Source organism: Phyllostomus discolor, chromosome 8 (assembly GCF_004126475.2).
Source record: "Phyllostomus discolor isolate MPI-MPIP mPhyDis1 chromosome 8, mPhyDis1.pri.v3, whole genome shotgun sequence".
Classification (NCBI taxonomy): domain Eukaryota; kingdom Metazoa; phylum Chordata; class Mammalia; order Chiroptera; family Phyllostomidae; genus Phyllostomus; species Phyllostomus discolor.
In genome coordinates this window covers 97,962,255-97,981,455 of record NC_040910.2, presented here as the reverse complement: position 1 = coordinate 97,981,455, position 19,201 = coordinate 97,962,255, and positions in this window count along the sequence as shown.

The window sequence follows — 19,201 nt, the reverse complement described above, 5'->3', positions numbered from 1 at the left end:
GCAGATAGGAGGGACCTAGCGCTGGAGGAGGGGGGCCGGTGGGTGGGAGGTGGAGAGGAAGGCTAAAAGGGTGGCTCGCTTCTTTGAAGGGTTTTGTTGCACCGTACAAATCAAAGAGGCAAAGGGGAAAGAGAAATTATAAAGGAGGAGGTGGGCCAAGAATCATAAAAGCAATTGTGAAGAAAATAGAAACGAAGAGCCGCCGTCTGTATTGTAACCCTGGCTCTGTGTCAATTCATTCATCACTCATTTCCTCACCCCTCCTCCGTGCATTTATTCTTTCATCATTTCGAGTGCCAGCTTCCTCTAGGCTAGTGTGTGAGGCTCCAGGGCAGATTTAAAAACCTTTCCTTGTCTGTTATGTGATGAGGAGGTTGAGTTTGTCTTTCCCTGAGATTCAGTGGGAACCACAAACGGGGGTCTCCTCTACAGGGACACTTTTGTGCTGTCCTCCAATTTTTTAATTTTTATCTTTTAATCCAAGCAGTTTCCAAATAAGCCAAAAAGTAGGCTTGAATCAGGGTCCTGTTGCTGAATCTAAATTCAGAGGGCTTCCTGGAAGAGAGGTTCTAAGGAAAGTGGATGAGGGGTGACTTTTTGATCCTTTCCCTTACCATTCCTGGAATTTAGGTGTGCTCCCCTCCAGGTAGCCTGTCCACACCCTTCCCCCTCCAACCCCACACTCGCAACTCTCAAGAGGACATAAGGCCAGCCTATTAGGATTGTTTACGGTGCATGCAGTGGAGCACTGAAAATCTGGGAATTCTTTCACACATAATTCTAGTTTCCTTTCCTCTAACACCTTCCAAGGTGCCTGATATGGACAGTGTTTTCCATGGTTATTTCATTAATTTCTCCCAGAACTCCAAGAGATAGGTATTATCTTACTCATTTCACAGACAAGAAAGCTGAGAGGTTTAGAAACTTGCCAAAAGCAAAACTAGGATTTCTACCTAACTTTGTCTAACATGTAAGCCCCTAAATCCTTTCAGTCTCCCTAAGTTGTAAAGTAGTGTATTTCTTTAAAAAAAAAAACCCACCTTTTTTATTACACCGAGTCAGAAAAAATGAGCATGGATTGCAAGTTTACTTACCTGCTCTGTCAGGCCATGGGGCAAAATAAATTGGTAGGGGGAGGGAAAGGTTACAAAGGAAATAACTAATAAGAACATTAAAATTAATGGTATGAAATAACATAAGAAGGGTAAAAAAAATAATAAACCAACAGATGCCAGGTCATGCCCTATCAGTGACTTTGGAACATGCTGGGATAAGAAGATACCAGAATGTGGTGGGCTAATTAGGGACAGGGATGCAGGAAAAGTCTCCTTCTGGAAGTCTGGAGATGGGTTCTGAAAGAGATGATGGGGCATGACTTGGCACAGCCTTTCATGCAGGGAGAGCGGCTTGAACAAAGATGAGAACTGGTGAGTATGGAGAAAATTTATGGGAGACCACTTAGGTTTACAAACACCGTTGTGAGTGGCATTGACCCAAGGGGAATCAGTGAGATACAAATCAGATTAAATTGATAGAATAAAATACCTTGACTGACAGTGGTCTCTTCCACAGAAATGCAGGACTATTAACTGAGAGTGGCTTGTTTACACAGTATGATCACAAATTCAAATCAGACTCCTTGTTGGTGAAACACTCCCCCCAAAGTAAAAGCAATCCTCAAGAGATAAAAATACCAGAAACCGCTTTGAATTAATTTTTTAAACACCTGCCACATTTTTTTCCCAGGGGGGTGTCCTTTTGAATCTGTTCCTGAGGAGGAATCCTTAGTATGTTTGTAGAAAAGAAACACTAGGTTCCACTTAGAGATTAATGTGTGCAGTGGGGCAGAAGAGCGTGGCAAGTTTTTTGAACTAGCAGGACGTGACATTTTTGTTGAGCTCGGAGATATGGTTCCTCTTTCTGCAAAACTGCAGACGCATATTTGCACGGGCACTACCTATGCCGGGAAGAGAGGATTTGTAACGGAGCAGATGCCAGCTCAGAAAAAACTCTTGGGGGAACACCTGCCCTGCTCGCTGAGGGGCGCAGAGTTCCCGGACAGGATGTGACCTCACTAGGAAGCACCTGGAACCTAGTTCTCTGGCTGTGGTCGCCCAATCAGAAAGTAGCAGCTCTGCTCCAGACTGTGATTTCGGATGCCCCAGGAAGATTGCCTGAACTTGACTGCAGGTCTTGTTCTGCGGCTGGAGTTCAGTTACTCTCTTTACAAAGATGACAAAGTCAAGCAGTGACTAAAATGCAAGTGTTCCCAGCCTTTCCCCTTTCCTGAAAAGAGGAATGCTGTCTTCCCTACTTCGTCTTTTGTCTACATCCATGATGATACGGTCTGAATGTTTGTATCCCTTCCTCCCAATATTAATATGCTGAAATCCTAATGCTCAGTGTGACAGTCTTAGGAGGAGTGGCCTTTGAAAGGTGATTAGGTCAACCACCACTCTCGTGAATGGGACGAATGCCATTATAATAAGGGAGGTCCAAGAGCGTTCCCTGGCCCCTCCCAACATGGGAGCACACAGGGAGAAGTCAGCAGTCTGAAGCCAGAAAGAGAGCCTTCACCAGAATGTGACCACAGTGTCACTCTGATCCTGGACTTTCAGCCTCTAGAACTGAGGGAAGTAAATTTCTATTGCTTATATGCCCCCCTGTCTTGACATTTTGTTATAGCAGCCCAAATAGACTAAGACCTGACCTTTGAGACCTGACCTTTGAGAAGTACTTGTCTCTTTCATGACTTGTTTCTGGACTTTCATGATGAAAAAAGTGGGAAGGAAAAGATCTGGAGAGAAAGGAAAGGCCTTGGTAGCTAGGCTGTATGGATCTACATGATGAAGATAAGAGGGGGAAAAAACATTTCACAACCTAGGGGACATTGCTAAAGGTATTTTGTGAGGTGGGAGGAATTTATCTAAATAAGAGGATTCATGGAATTGTGAGATATGAGAGAATAGGAAAGAGATTGTGAGAAGTTTTGCTAAGAGTATGAGTTGAATACCGTAATATTTTCCCTTCTTTATTGGTGCCCCTTCTTTATTCTTTGCTGTTTGGTTGTGTTTATTTGAAAGTGATTTATTTCAGAGACTGGACCAGATGGAAGAGGGATGTGCTATGATTACACAGATTCAACTTTTTGAGTGTCTAATATGGGCTTGGAACTTCTACATCTATTAGCCCATTTTATTCTTAAAACTCTCCTGTGGGGTAGATAAGATCATGTCTACTTTATAGATGAAGACATGAAAGCTTAGAAAGGTTTTGTGAGTTACTGAAATTTATAAGTGCAAATGAAAAAGACAAGATTCGAGCCCAGGCTCTCTGACCCCAAACCCAGTGCTTTCCCCTCCAGCCCTTCTCAGGTTGGGCGGTGGGGGGGTGGGGAGGGCCGGGTCAGACAACCTGGACTCAGATCTCTTGTGCCTGCTCTATGGATTTCTTCCCCTTAGAGGAAACGCAAGCCTAAATGATTCTCTAAAAGCATAGACAAGTCAGGTCAACTGTAGTTGGAAAAGAGAATTATTGTGCATCACCCAAACATCTGTGTCTCCAAAGTTCTACACCCTGTGGGAGCTGCCGCATCTCTTTCTGCCAGTCAACCCCTTTTCCCATCCAACGTTTCTTCTCCAGGCCAGGGGGGAAACCCTCCCCCTCCAGCAGGTCTGTCTTCACATGTCCTCACGAAAAGGAATTTGGTCTTTCTCTTTTGGCTCCTATCATTTGCATCCCAACAATCACTCTGCTGAGCAACACCAAGGGCCTTCCTGGGGATCTATCTTCCTTGGAAGACACAGGAAGGGAAGGGGTTAAAAATAACTAATATCTATTATTTTTCGGTATCACACATTTGTCCAGTGAACATTTGTTGAAAGTCTAATGGGCACACGGGTGCCAGCTACAAAGTGGAGGAAGATGCCCTATCCTCAAGGAACCTCCAGGCGGTGGGAGAGAAAAACAATCAAGCATGAATCCCTGTTCAGTGTGTTAAGTGCTCTGATGCAGTGTTTTTCGTGATGATAAGACTCTTTAACGATATTCCGGTGGGGGAGGGTAGGGGGCTTTGAAGAGGATAGGGCAGTGGGACTTAGTACCATGTGACTAGATGAGAGAAAGTCAATATGTAAGCGATAAAGAAGTTGACATTCAGAGAAGACAGAGCACGGCACGTGCAAAAGCACCCCGTCTTTGAAGACCCTAATTCCATATGATACGAGGGGAAGTCGTTTGTGAAGTACAGTGGGTGGAAAGGTAAGAAGGGTTCAGATTAAACAAAGGAATGCTTAAGTCAAGAGGACTTGGAGTTCATCCTGAAAGCCATAGAGACCCACTGAAAAACTTGAAACCACAGACAAGGTGATCAGTTGTATATCTGGAAAGATCTCTGTGATAAAACTGGTTCAGAGAGTGGCCGGAAGGGATGCAGACAAATTGTGGGCTGTCTATGTCAGCTCTGTCCGGCGGAATTTCCACTGATGATAGAAATGTTCTGTGTCTGTGAGGCCCAATAGCACAGCAGGTAGCCACTAAAGCCACTGGGCACTTGAAATGCGTCAAGTGCATCTGAGAAACTACATTTTTACACTTATTTAATTCAATAAATTTAAATTTAAATAGCCACATGTGGCTTGTGGCTACCATATTGGATAGCACTACTATATATCTTTCTCCTTTTCATCTATACTAATAGGAACCCCAATTTGGGGGCACATGGCATTGCAGAATAAGGATCACATATTCTAGATAGTCTTATAGCTACATACAGGCCCTAGCACTAAGGTCTGGGCAATGGGACACGATCCAAAGTGCGATTTCGGGGTTATGCCTTTAAAGAGAAGGGCATAAGAGAAGGTTATGCCTTTAAAGAGAAGGTCTCTTCATCCTTGGCCCCTCTCTCCACAGGCTGAGATGTGGACACGGCAGCGAGGCATTTGGATGATGGGTCATCACCAGGCAGTGAGATAGTTAGAAGGAAACTGGGCCTCGATGGCTTTGATCCCGAGCGGCCTTGCCAGTCAGACTTTAAAGGACAAGAGAATTACACTTCTATTTCATTAACATCACTCTTATTTTCGGTTCCTGTCACATCAGGTTATCCTAACACGTACTGTGAGTGAGGCTGGAAATAAAGTGATTGATGTCGAACAGCAATTGGGGTCCCGCTGCCCGCCACCACCCTCCAGGCAAAATTCCCAAGGCAAAGGTTCGGTGATAAAGGAAAGGAGTCTTTATTCAAATGCTTCACAGTTTTGGAGTAACAGCTTTCCAACTGCATTAGTCACTTAAGTCTATCAACTAAGGCCAGACTCTTTAATACCTGAGTTCTCTCCTCCCCCCTGTTAGTTTTTAATTATCTCATTTCTATAGAGTTAGTTTACAAACCAAAACAACATAAGATACAAAAGCCACACAATTTTGGAAGAATGGCAGGCTTCCGTCTCAGAGGTTGTCCCCTCTAGAACACCCAAGAATAAGACCTGCCACCCTCTGCCAGGCCAGCACGACCCTAGGCTGCACCTGGAGCTCTTTCCCATCCAAAATACCATCCGTTGGGAAACACAGGTAGGCAGCTGCACACGATCATCCAGGCATCCTCGAGGAAGAAGGGAGCCAGAGAGAGCCCGAGCCTGCCAGTCTGAGAGCTCTCTCCTTTTACTTCAAATCTTCTTGCCCATAATTCCATGGGCTCTGGAGGCATTCACCTTCTCAGCCAATCCCGTCCTGGACTGTTTACTATTATTGCCTTGGCAAACTCCCCCTACGGCCCCTCCCTACTTCACCCCAGTGGTCTGATCAGATCTCTCTCCGTCACCACCAGTTAAAACACGTTTAGAATAATCCAGGCAAGAAGAGATGGAGGCTGGACTAAGGCATTGACCATGGGAGTGGAGTGAAAGAAACTCATCTGGAAAGGGTGAAAGGTTTCTTTATACAAAGCCTCCATCTGTGAAAAACTCAAGGAGGACTACAGTTCCATCGGTGACTACTGCTGTGAGTGTGACGTTAAACTCACAGTACAATGCTATTTAAACATAGAAATATAATGAATAAAGAGAAACAGACATAGGACATCTGCTCTTCCGTGGACCAGCTCAGATCTGCTGCAGTATCGATATAATGAAATCAACATAGTGCCCTGACCTATTCAGAACCTGACAGATCTGAAATTACCTGACAGATTTCAGAGTAAATGAAGGGAGGGCAAACTGAGAGCGTGCAGTACAAATTCTAGAATGATTTAAGGATGTATATTTTGTGTCAACAAAAATGTTGACAAGTCTTCAGAGATGTCTTAGTGAAAAAATAAAACATTTTAAACTGCAGCCTGTCCATTGCTTGCCAACAATTTCCTAAGACTTAATAATATTATTAAGCAAGTTAAGAAGTCTCAGATTTCTATTTGCCCACTAAATATCTGCATCTTCCTACACAAGTTGTACAATATTCTGGTTGGAGACAGTTTGATTATAAAAGATCTTATGGGATTTGGCATGAATATGCAGAGATTTCCTTTACATTTTTCAATTAATGTTTACTTTCAACTTATTTTGTATTGGTTTCAGGGGGACAGCATGGTGGTTACACAATCACGTGCTCTACAAAGTAATTCCCCACCTCCCACCCCCCCTCCAGTAATTCCAGTCCCCACCTGGCACCACACACCATTATCACAATGTCACCGACCCTACTCCCCATGACGATTTTGTGTGACGACCAATTTGTGAGTGGGTGAAAGAGGTGAGGGGATGAATAAGACAAATGATTATTTGTTAAGCACAAGTTCCTATGCCAGGCACTTTGGAAGGTGAGAACTACAGAGAAATCTGGGCAAGGACGGACTTTCTCCAGACCCCTCCCCTCAGAGACCTGGCCAACCCTAGTAGCCTATGGCCTTGCCCTTGGGATGCATGACCTAGCTCCCTTTTGAATTTCTGTCTGGAAAAGCTCAGGGCTGCCAAAATAATTTACAGGTTTTTTTTAGCCAAAACCTGACAAGAGACCCCTGACCCTCCTTTCTTAGAGCATTTACTAAAAAAAAAACAAAATACAAAAAAAACATATAATTGTAAATCCTTCCTCTGCCCCTTTGAGATGTATATGTCTCTCCCACAACTCCACCCCACCTCTCCCCTCTTTCTCAAAGACTCGAGAGCCCACCCTTTGAAATGTGAGGTCAGTAAGGATAGGGCCTCTGCTCCCCAGTCTTTATGTGGGAATAGGATCCTGCTTCAATAATTTCCAGCTAGGAGACACAGCTGACTTAAATCACATTGACACTAATCAGGCCCTTGTAATTTTCACTTCCCTTTCTGTACTGGATCTCTGGCTCCCTCCCCCCCTTCCCCCATTGTCCCTTTAAACACCCCATCACCTCTGCAGAAATTGGAATGAAGATCAGTTCTTCCCCCTGCTGTCAGTAGTCACTGACTAAAATCAGTTTTCACCCCTTTCCTTACCTGTTGTCTAGCTCTGTCTTGACAAAGGCATGAGTCAGGTCTGCTGTTATAACAATTTGGTGACGCTGGCTTCATCATCCCTATTTTGCAGATGAGGAAATTGATCGTCCTAGAGATTATATAACTCACCCAGTATCACATTTGTACTTCATTAGTATTTGAGTCACACAATTACATAATTATTGAGCTGCAGGAGACTTCAGGGTTCATCATATTCAGCCTTCTCATTCCACCCAGGATTCTGAGGATCGCAGAATTTAAACGTCTGTTTTTAAAAATCAGAACTGGGTAGGGTTGCCAGATTTAGTAAATAAAAAGATGGGGTGCACAGTTAAATGTGGATTTCAGTTAGCCACTAACACTTTTTTAGAATAAGTATGTTTCATAGTACTTCATGAGGAAGCACACACTAAAAAATAAACAATTGGTGGTTTATTTATTATTTGCCTGACATTCAAATTGAACTCAATGTTCTTTATTTTATCTGGCAACTGCCTCTCAGGGCTTCTCCTTCACAGGGTCCTTCTCATTCCATAACTTAATAAAGTAAGCATCCACTATTTCATAATTTCTTCCTGGAAATTTTGGTTGTGTCTGCGTTGAGTTACAAGATAGGGAGACTGTGAGTTCACGAGTTTGTGGTTTTAAAGAGACACTAAACCTCTCTGAAGTTGGGAGAACCCCACAAAATAATATTTATGAAGGAGGCATGGTTCATTTATAAACAAACCTACCAAAAAGATTATGCCGAATGTAAAACCCTCTGTGTCTTGTAAACTTAACTGTATCAGAGAATCACACAGTTGGCTCCACTCTCTAGTTGGTATCTGTTTGGCCCATCTCTTTGCTTCCACATCAGTTTCTCCCCCAACAATCTGATTACCTTCCCGTGGCCAGGAACTACAACCCTTGTTAGGGGCAGGGAGGAGGCCACGCAGGCCCACGCTGGCAGGTAAGGTAAGGTAAGGTTTGGAGGAGCAGAGTGACGTGGGAAGACTCGGAGCCAAGGCCGTGGTGAACCAGCCCAGGAGAATGTTTCTGCTGATGTGTAAACAGAGCCGAGGAAAAATTGATGGGTGTTATTGATAAAGAAATTGGTGTGTTATACCAGAGTTGACTAATTAGTGCGAACAAAGGAATGTGAGTATTTTCTGCCAATCCCTGTGACTTTGTAAACACACAGAGTGAGGGAAATGATGATAACATTACCTTTTTCTTTACTGACTGGCCCAGGGCCACTGATAAAAAGCCACGGTTTACATACAAGCCCTAAGAATGCTAAGCTTTAAAAAATGCTCCCTGCTTGCACAGCCTGTTCACAGACTCTTAGGTAAGCAGCAGCCACACTCTTGGCTGGAGGTAGGAGGCAGGACAAATGTTTTGTTATTGGCCCTCCCTTCCCCCACAGCCATTTTATGAAGGAAGCCGTTAAGGTTTAAACCCTTCAGGGACCACTTCAAAGTCAGCATGGCGGAGCCAGAACTCCAGCAAGGTCCTCTGACTCTGAGTGAGGAATTTCTTCCTGAGCAGGGGGTTCCGTAGGATCGGAGCTGGGCTGACTTGAGGACCCTGCAAGGGGCGTGACTTCTGAGTCTACCAGCTGAACATGCCATAGGGAAACACGGGCTTTGAACCAGCACACGGTTCTTTCACTGCAAAGAAGCCCTGCTTGGTGTAGCTCTCGCAAAGGTCAGTGCATCCCAAACAATTGGGTTCACGAAGTCCTGAGGCAGGAAACGCGGGATTTGCCAAGCCCCTGGGAGTTTTACAGCTGGCGGGAAGTGAGGTCTTTCTGTGGCCATGTCATCTTCAGGTTTCTCTTTCTGCTCCTCCTGTTGTGGTGGTATTTCCTGCCCCCCCCACCACCCCCCAGACGGCTTCCTCTGCTTCCTGTGGCTTGTCCGTGACCTTTGAAGGGTGCCTCATTTGTGAGCCTTCAGGACAGCCCATCCTGTCCTTCCCTGCCCTGGCGAGATATTTCAGCACATGGGTTAAAGGCACAGACCCTAGAGAAAGAGTCCCTGAATTTGACTCCTGGCTTATCACTAACCTGTCTGGTTCCAGTTTCTTCATCAATAAAGTGGAGCTAATACCAGCCTCCACCAATTGTGAGGAATAAATAAGGTAAGGTCCATAATTACTCAGCACAGCGATGTCACACACTCCATGCTCAATACACACAGCTGTGTTTGTCGTCATCATAGCAACTCTGGTGTTTACGGCTCCTGGTTGGGTATTTCCAAGTCCCAGTGTAGACTTCTTAGCAGAGAGAACCATCGGCTGAGCTCGGCTTGTCCCATGAGTCCATGGGTAGCCAGGCTTCCTGATCCAATCAACCCAGGCTGGAGGAGGGACTTGGTATATCAAACACAATGCACTCATCCGTCATTTCACCAGGGGTTGTGCACGTACGGGGTCATTCTTTTAGAAGGGGATATGAGTGTAGTCGGCACCTGGGAGGTGCCCAAGACTATGTACAAGAATCTTTTCTCAAACATTAAGGATAGAACTTTAACAAATGCTTGCAGCCCCAGGATTAGAGCCATCTGCTCTTTCTTGCCCAGCTTGGGCCAGGTAGAGAATTCCTCCCAATCTCCATTCCACTGATATGCTTTCCTGTGTCCCAGAGGCTCACACAGCTGGCCTGCAGTTATGAAATACCTGCCACAGGGTATAAGCCATCATGGTCCGCAAGGTGATGATGGCGGGCGCGGGTCAGAGGGTAGGGCATGAAGATACATAAGGATCAGTCTGTCTTTCCAGGCCCCTAAAATCTGATGGGCTTCACACGACAATTCTAATCCGAGGGAGTGAGTGATAAATCTGGTGTTGGAGGCATAATGTGTTAAGCCACCATGGAAAAGGATGGGTACCTCCTGTCTGCTGGGGTTTTAAAGACAGTCTTCATGGAGAAAAGCATTCAGCTGGATGGTGATGATGGGGAAATACTGACCAACAAAGGGGAGAAACAAGGATATTACAGACAGTTTAAGCAAATAATGTGAGTAAGTTTCCTGAGCTGAAAAGGTATAGAGCCCGTGGGAACCACGGCTAATGGTCTGGTTTGGTTCAAGTACAGATTATTTACTGCATGAAGAAGAGTAGTGTTGGGTGGTGCTTTGATAGGGTTTCAGAACCACTTGTTTATGCCCAAAATGAAGTTGTTTTCAAGAGGGGAGTGGTTGGACCCAAGACTGAAATTGTTTTTGTAAGTAAAGTGGTTTCGATATCAGCGGGAAGCTGCTGTCAGGATGTCACTGGTATCTGTGGTTGCTGCTGGACTCAGCCGCTGAGGGGTGTTGCTGGGGGCTTCTTGATAAGAACTCGTGAAGAAGCAACCACGGCAAGAGGACGTTTAGACTACGGATGCATAGAGTTTATGAGGCACGCAAGAGTGTGTTGGGTCTGGGCAGGGCGACCCATTGCCGATGTAAGTAGCTCTCCAGAGACCTTGGGGCGTAGATTGCCATGGCGAGGTGATTCCTTACAGGCGGTGGTGAAACCATGAAGTGGCCCCTGAAGGGGGTCACCCTGCCCATCAACACGGGCACCGCGACCCCCTGGCAACTGTGCCCTGGCGACAGGGACATCCACCTTTGCACTGACAACCCTCGGTTGGTTCAGTCCCCTCTCCTGAGAGCCAACTCACAGAAAGACGCAACTGGACTAAATGTGAACTCTATTCCTTTCACTTCCCCTTGCCTGGAACAGTAGTGGGATTATTCTATCATTGGTTTAGAGTGTGTTATTTCTTTACTAAAAGACATCACCTGGTATGCTGTTGGCTTGTGAAATTATTATAATTCCTGAAGTGAACCTGTGTTAAATAAATGACTGGTCAGGACAAGCTTCGTCTCTGAGCGTAAATTCGCCTCCTGCACAAAACAAGCAAGCGCGCGACGTGTGTGGAAACGTCGGCATGAGATCACGAAGGGCTTTGATGCCAAGCCAAAGAGTCGGCGCCTGCTTTTATAAACAAGTAGAACCTACAATAGAGAAATGAAATGGCTGCTACCTCACTTTGTTTTTGTTTTATGGGCTTATTCTGTTGGCTGCATGGGTTGTAAAAGTATGTCCACGTCAGTGTGTCTTTCTCGCAGCTTCTAAACGATAGGAACTATATAATAACTAACAAAGGCCGGGCACTCACCTTTGTACCTGCCAGGTGCTAATCTAAATGCTTTATGTCCTCATAACAACCCTCTGAGGTAGGCATCGTGGTTCTCCTCTTACCAGTGATGCGGGCAGCACTGAGCAGAAAATGACCTACCTGAAGTCGCCACCTGGGAAGTGGCGAAGCTGATGCGGGAACCTGGGCACAGCGCTGCATCACACGGTCTCCTGCTAGCTCAGACGTGCTTTCTCAGCAACACCACATGGAGCTCAGACAACAGTTCCGGGCTTTGGAGAAAAGACTTTACTGTAAGCTGTGCACAAGGTGATGCTTTCGAGAACCACAAAGCCACGAGATGGAGGTAAGCCTGGTTACCTGTGGCCTAGCTACGCCTGGGGAGGTGGCCTTTCTCTAGACGGGAGAGATCAAAAAGCAGCCTTGACCCAGACTTGGGATAGGGAAGAAGATCCCTGCCTCCAAGGCCAGAGAGCAATTCTGGAAAGGACTTCCAGCCCTGAATAATTTATGGGCTGATGCCTTCGCTTCTTCCATGAAAGCTTTTACTTTGGAGCCACAAGAGCAAGCAGAAGCACAGGTGTTTTCTTAGACTCCCCGGGTATTGGAGTTGGGAGGACTTTTCGCCATTGTTGACCATCTCCACTCGAAGCTCAGTTCTTGGCTCCCTCCCTCTGTTTCCATCACTTCGGCCGTTCGCAGCCCCTTTGTCTCCACTGCCCCGCAACGGATACATTTCCTCGGCCGATGCGATAAGACCGTGGTGGGTTGTGTGCGATTCCTGGCACTCAAACTCTGTGCCACGCCTTTTTCTTCCATTCAGAGTGAATCAATAATGCAACTCACTAGAAGGGATGCTGTTGCAGAGACAGGCTGGACTGTATTCCAAAGAGTATTTAGAAAGTCACGCATGTGCAAAGGGCGGCAGTTTCATTGTTAATAGCCAAAACAACGAGTAACGCTGCACTCTGCTGTCCTTTATATCGAATACGTAACTTTTGTAGCTGAAAAGTGCTGATTTTACCGGTGGCTGAAATCATCCAGGGACTGGGAGTTCATCATTTCCGATTCATGACGGCTCTGGACAGTTTGACTGCCAGCGAATTCTTCCTTCTGTGCAGTTGAAAACCGCCTCGGACTGGCTCTGGCCTGTGATAGCACTGGAACGTCCATTTGTCCCCTGCCCTGCATCTTCTCCTAGTGTTCTTAGAGCCTGTTCTAAAGTCTCCCAGTTTTCTTCAAGTCCTTTACTCTGCTTCCATTTCCCGTCCTCAGCAGACGACCTGCCCGGGGACATGCCAAACACTCAGGAAGTGTTTGCTGGTTGAATATCTCCCCCTCTACAGAACAGTCACCACGAATGACCCAAGTTCTAAATTCTCTCCTACCCATATCTTACGTGTGTCTTCCGGCCCCAACCTCAGAGGAAGGGGCTCGTCCCTTCTACAAGGTTGATTTGTCCGTTTGGGCTCTAAATCGGATCTTCTTTTGGCTAATTCAGGGATGTGGTTCCTTTATACACAAGAAAACAGTGTCATTCGTCTTGGGTAGAAATAATTCTCCCTTCTCAAAGGGTAGTTCGCTCTGAGTGAATGTGCCATTTTAGAAATTCAAGTGGTGCATCTCATGGTTGTCAAGGAAGAAACTCCCGAGGCTCTCCCTCATCCGCTGTGCTGTATTCTTCATTGCGGCTGCAGACCAGAATTCCCTGGGAACTTCTAAAAATCCTGATGCGGAGGCCACCTCAATGAAATCAGAGTCCCAGGATGTGGAGGTAGGAATCAGCACGTGGCGTGTTTAAAGCTCTCCAGGTGATTCCAGGGTGCACCCGAGGTTGGGAACTACAGGTGCAAACTCAGTCCTTGCTGCCCCGAGGGTGGGCCTAGACCACTGTCCTCATCATTACAGGTGAGCTGCTTAACACATGGAGAGTCTCAAGCCTCGTCTATTGAATCAGAATCCACATGTTAAGAAGATACCCTGGGGATGTCTACGCACACTGAAATTTGAGAAACAGTGGTTTGGACCAGACTTGAGAGCAAGAGTCAGCAAACAGATGTGTAGGCCAGATCCAGCTCCTGCCCTGCCTTCGCAAACCACGTTTTATCGAACAAGCCACCCCCCGTTCATTTACATGTTGTCTATGGCTGCTTTTGTGCTCCAGTGGCAGAGTCAAGCAGCTGTAACTGAGACCTTATAGCCGGCAAAGCCTAACATTTTGCTATCTGGGCCTTTACAGGAAAAGTTTGCCCATCTTTGATTTAGGGGGATGGAGTTTTAAGTCCAGCCAAGAGAGCATCTCTGGGCTTTTGTCAGGGTGGAGGGGAGGACGAGATGTATCTGCCCTGATGCTGTTGTCATGCCCCTTATGAGGACAGTTCTGAAGAGGCCTTTTATATTCACATCTACCAGGGCTTTTCTGCCAAAAGAGCCTGTTGTTTCTAATAGAATTAATGCTGGTTACATTCTCCAGAGAAACAGATGGACCGGCACAAATCCGCCCTCAGAATCATGCTCACTCACACACACGCAGACATTTTATGTCATTGAAATGATGTTGCAGAACCATTAAGCTAATGCAATATTGCCAAGTCTCTACTGGAAAAACAGGACCGCAGGAACCAGGAAGATGAGCTCCGCCTGGCAATCAAAATAACCTCTTACATTCTACTTCCCCTCAAAAAGAAGAAGGTTGCTACTTTTTTCTTCTCTATATATCAGCTTGAGTAGGCCTTTTTAACAAACGTGTGCCCTTTACATTCATAAACCACTGGCCCATGGCTAGAAAAGCAGAACTTACTCGGTTTGCCCAGTCAGGGAGCAGGCGGGGCTGACCTGCTCTGCAAGGCACACTTTTGCAAGACAGCTGGCACAGCCTGGGTTTCAGTCTCCCCTCTGTTCTGCCTGGCCTTGCCTTGATAGGGATCTGTCATCTTGCTCCAGTGGATACTTTATAGCATTCCTTCTCCAGCTCAAGCTTACCAGAAACTAACCAGACCATCTCGTTCAATGGCAGCTTCTGATTCAGTAATTTCCAGGATGGGCCTGAGAGAGATTCTGCCTTTTCCGGCAAGGTCCAGGGTGATGTTGATGATCTCGGGACCATGCCTTGAGCAAAAAACATGACCGACAGTCACATTCAGACCACTGCTTATTGTTATAAATACAGCTGTTCTGGTGCATAGCCACGCTCATTTGTCTCACATATTGTCTGTGGTTGCTTTCCTGCAAGAACAGCAAAGCAGAGTGGTCTGACAGAGACTAGAGGGTCCGCTGAGTCTAAAATATCCCCTATTTGCCCCTCAACAGAGAAAGTTTGCAGTTCTGATTCTCCAAGAGTGGTCCAGGGATGGCTGGCACCAGCATCATTTGAAGGGTTTGCTACAAATGTTGATTCCCGGGATCATCCCAGACCTACTCCTCGGGCAGGCCCAGGCTGGTCCTGGGGAGCTCCATTGTTTTCAGGCTGCTCAGGTGATGCTGGTGGGCCTCACTTTGAGGAGCAAGACCATCCCCAGTCTCCCGAGGGAACCTGTCTGAATCATCGCTGGGGAGGATACTTTCCTGGCATAGGATGCATTTGTTTATGAGCCTCAGGCTTCCCTAGGTGCACACATCTGGGTCTTGCTGAGGTCCTTTGAGCCACGTGTGCCTCTCTTTCCTGCCATCAAAGTCCTGATGAGAGAGAAGCAGGCTCTTAGGATCCCAGTGGTGCCTGCTGGGTCCCCAGGAGGCTGACTCTGAGGTAGAAATTTGTGTGCAGGAGATATATTAGTGAGTGCTCCTGGGTTAACACCTGTAGAAAGGAGGAGAGGGGAGGGGAGGAAAGAGGAAGAGGAGGGAGGGAGGACTGGGGAGAGGGGCTTTTCCAAAATAGGCTGCAGTACAGTTTCAAGGGGGGGTGGTCTTGGCCAACCCCATGGAAAGCTCTGAAACTGACATGGCCCTTCATACTGGTCCCCAAATAGGGTGAGAGTCAGCCCTGTGTTCCCTCCAGAGCTGTCCTAAGGGTGGGGCATGTCCTTGGACCAGGTGGCCAGAGGGCTGAGAGTGGGGGCTGTCTTTAGGCAGCACCCCCAGCAGCTGGGAAAATAATTCAGAAGGGGGATCTGGAAAGGGCCTCACAACCTGCATTCCAGGAGGCATCATTTTCATTATATATATATATATATATATTTTTTTTTAAGATTTTATTTCTTTATTTTTAGAGAGAGGAGAAGAGAGAGACAGAAACATCGATGTGAGAGAAATATTGATCCGGTGCCTCCCGCATGCACCCCAGCTGAGGACTGGGCCCATGGCCCAGGCGTGTGCCCTGGCTGGGAATCAAAGCGGCCACCTTTTACTTTGTGGGAAGATGCCCACCCAGCCGATTGTCACACCATTTCTAAAGGGCAGTTACCATTTACCTGGCCCTCATCAGGTGCCTAGCAATATCCTCGCTTATTTCATCCTCACAATTCACTTATGAGGCTGGAATTGCTAGTTATTTTTAAACATGGCAAAATGGAGGCTCAGAGAGTCACATACATTTCCCAAGGCCCCACGGCAAGAAAAGACTGCACTCTAGACCTGCTAACACCTGATGTCATGATTTCCCATTAAACCTGCGCTTCACAATTTGTATTCCTCAGGACAAATGTTCACGGCTGTTACATAATAGAGAGCAAAAAGACTTTTTTTTGTTGTTTTTAAAAAGCTATTTGTATGGTCAAATAGCCTTAGGAAATCTTGCACTACACATAAACAGGTTTCTGGTAGTCTTTCTCAGAACATTTAACATGCCCATGTGCAGTGAGAATCTCCAAGAGGGTCATTAATATGCATGATCCCCCAACCTTAATTAAAAATGGAACTGTTTTGTAGAAGAAAGTGCGTGGACCACATTTCGGGATGTGACGCTTTACCCCATTCAGTCCCCTTTCAAAGCTCCCCTACACTCCTTCCCTTTCTCTCTTGCCCAGAAGGGAACTAGCACAGAGCTTTCTTGCAGAGGAATGGAATGCAGAGTTTACACTTTGTTGCCTTTTGTCCTGATTTAGAAATACTGGTGCCGGAGGGCCCTGGGCGGGGGGAGGGAGGGCAGCCTCTGAGCCAGGACAGCGTGATCAAAGTGGGAATGGGAAGCCAGGCCTTTGCACATTCCCATCAAGTTTGGCAACGAGCAAGGTCAGTTTCCCATGGCGGCCGGGGCAGCAGTGGTGAAGGGCCACCCTGCTCTCTGCAGGACCCTCTGGGTCTCATGCCACAGCGTGCAGTGGACACACATACTCTCTGTATAATGTTTAAAATGACTAGTGACAACAAACCAGACGGACAACCTTAAATACCTTCCAAGAGAAGTTCAAAAATGCCTCTACTTAATAAGTGTGAAATAAAGGTGAAAAAAAAATCAATCTCCATGCAAAATTATTTTTGCTAAAGACCCTTTCCTAAGCTAGGAAAATGCTGAAGAACCCCTCCTTGGGGAACCTGGGGTGAGGCTGGCAGTAGCGAGATGAGTAGAGGTGGGCAGGTGGGTGGGGGTGCAGCCTCCTGCCTGGGCGCTGTTCTCACGGTCGGGGTTCCAGCAAGCTGACCTGCACTGCAGTTTTCTTCCAGATTTCCAAGTGAAGGATGGGGCTAATCACAGACCCACATGCAACTTGTACGAATCAGACCCAGCACCCATGTTCAACAAGTCAGGCAGAGGACTAGAATCCGTGTTATCGCTAACATCTTGGAGGGGTTGGCCTTGGTCACTCTCACTGAACTTCATTGAGATGGAAAGGCTCTTTGGCTGGGACAGTTTTGGAGACTGAACAGGTTTCAGCAGAATTCTCATGCATCCCACTCGCCAGCCTGTTCCTCCCCTGCAGGTAGTTGAAGGTTTACCTCCTGCACTTCCTCCCATTGTTGGAACAGGACCCTGAGGACGTGAAGAAGGCTGAGGCTTGAGCTTAGCATGCCCGACCATCTCTGACTGGTGGACATACAACGTAAAATCCACCCCCACCCCAACATGCCCCGCTGTTCGAACTATGAATCTCTTGCCTCAGGTCCCCAGCGACGTCTGCCCTTGGTTATTAAATAAACAGACTGAGGGGGTGAAACATCGGCCAGGGGACGGCCACAGAAAAACACTTTTAAAATAGAACATAGAACTTAAGAAGGGAAGTGATTTGTCCCGTCATAACTTTCTTTTAAAAAGTTTCATAATTAAATAGCATAAAAGAGAGATTGGTTGTGCAACTGCTTATTCTAAACTCTGGCTATAGCAAGGCAAAGTTGGAAAGAATCTGACACTGTGTTTGTGGCCAAATGTTTCATTTCAGAAGAGAAGGGCCAGAGAGGTAAAATCATGTGCTCTGGGTCCCACAGCTGCTAGCTGCTGAGCCCACATGGCTGTTTCCCCTTCCTGCTTTCAAAACGGAATGAGTTGATCCCCAAATTACAGATTGAACAATATTCTGGCAGGACTGAGGTCACTCTATCACAGCACGTCTTAAGAGATGGGGCTTTAGCAGTAGCAGTGGCAGCATTAGTCAATATTCAAGGGGCAGAAACGGAAGATGCGTTTCTTGGGTCAGGAGAGCACGGAATAACCCAGGATACAGGTTAGGGGGGGAGTCATTCTCAGCTTGCTGTTGTTTGTTTGGGGTGTCTATTGTAAGGGGAGTCATTCGCTTTAGGCCTGTCAGCCATTTGGCTTTGAAATGGCCCCGTGTTCTCTCTTTGGAAGGTCGGGGTTGAATATTTCCCTTGCCACTGAAGGGAGAAGGATCGCAGCACCCGTCTCGTGGAGTTGTTGCAGAGACAGAATGAGCTGCTCTGTCAGACCTTACTGCACGGCCTGGCACTTAGCACACTCACTCTCAGGAAACATTAGCTATTTGTTTTGTGGCTGTCATTTTAATTTTTATTTTATTATTTGTTAATTTATTTATATGAAAGGCAATCATTTAAAAAAATATTTTATTTATTTATGTTTAGAGGGGGGAAGGGAGGGAGAAAGAGAGGGAGAGGAACATCAGTGTGTGGTTGCCTCTCATGTGTCCCTTACTGGGGACCTGGCCTGCAACCCAGGCATGTGCCCTGACTGGAAATCGAACTGGTGATCCTTTGGTTCGCAGGCCAGCACTCAATCCACTGAGCTATACCAGCCAGGGCTGATTTTTATTTTTTTAAATAAATTTTTAATTTGGAAAAGGTCCAAATATATGGAAAAGTTGAGACAGTAGTGCAATGATGACCAAAATACCCAACATCCTGATTTAGCAACTGTTAATATTTTGTTGTGTTTGCTTCACCTACATGCAGGGCACGTGTGTGTGCTGTCTATTTATTTATTTATTTTTTGCTAAACCTTTTGAAAATAAGTGTCAGACATCATGGCACTTCAGCCCTATGGACCTCAGCATTCATGCCCTAACAAGGATGGTTTCCTTCATGGCTGTATCATCATCATAAGAAGAAAGAGAATAGTAATTCCCTAATAGCTAATTTCCGGTCCATATTCAGGTGTTCTTAATTGCTCACTTTATAGTCTTGTTTTTATGAATCAGAATCCACTGAACGTCGACGTGATATATTTTGGTGTTTGATATCTTCTTCAGCTTCCGCTAAT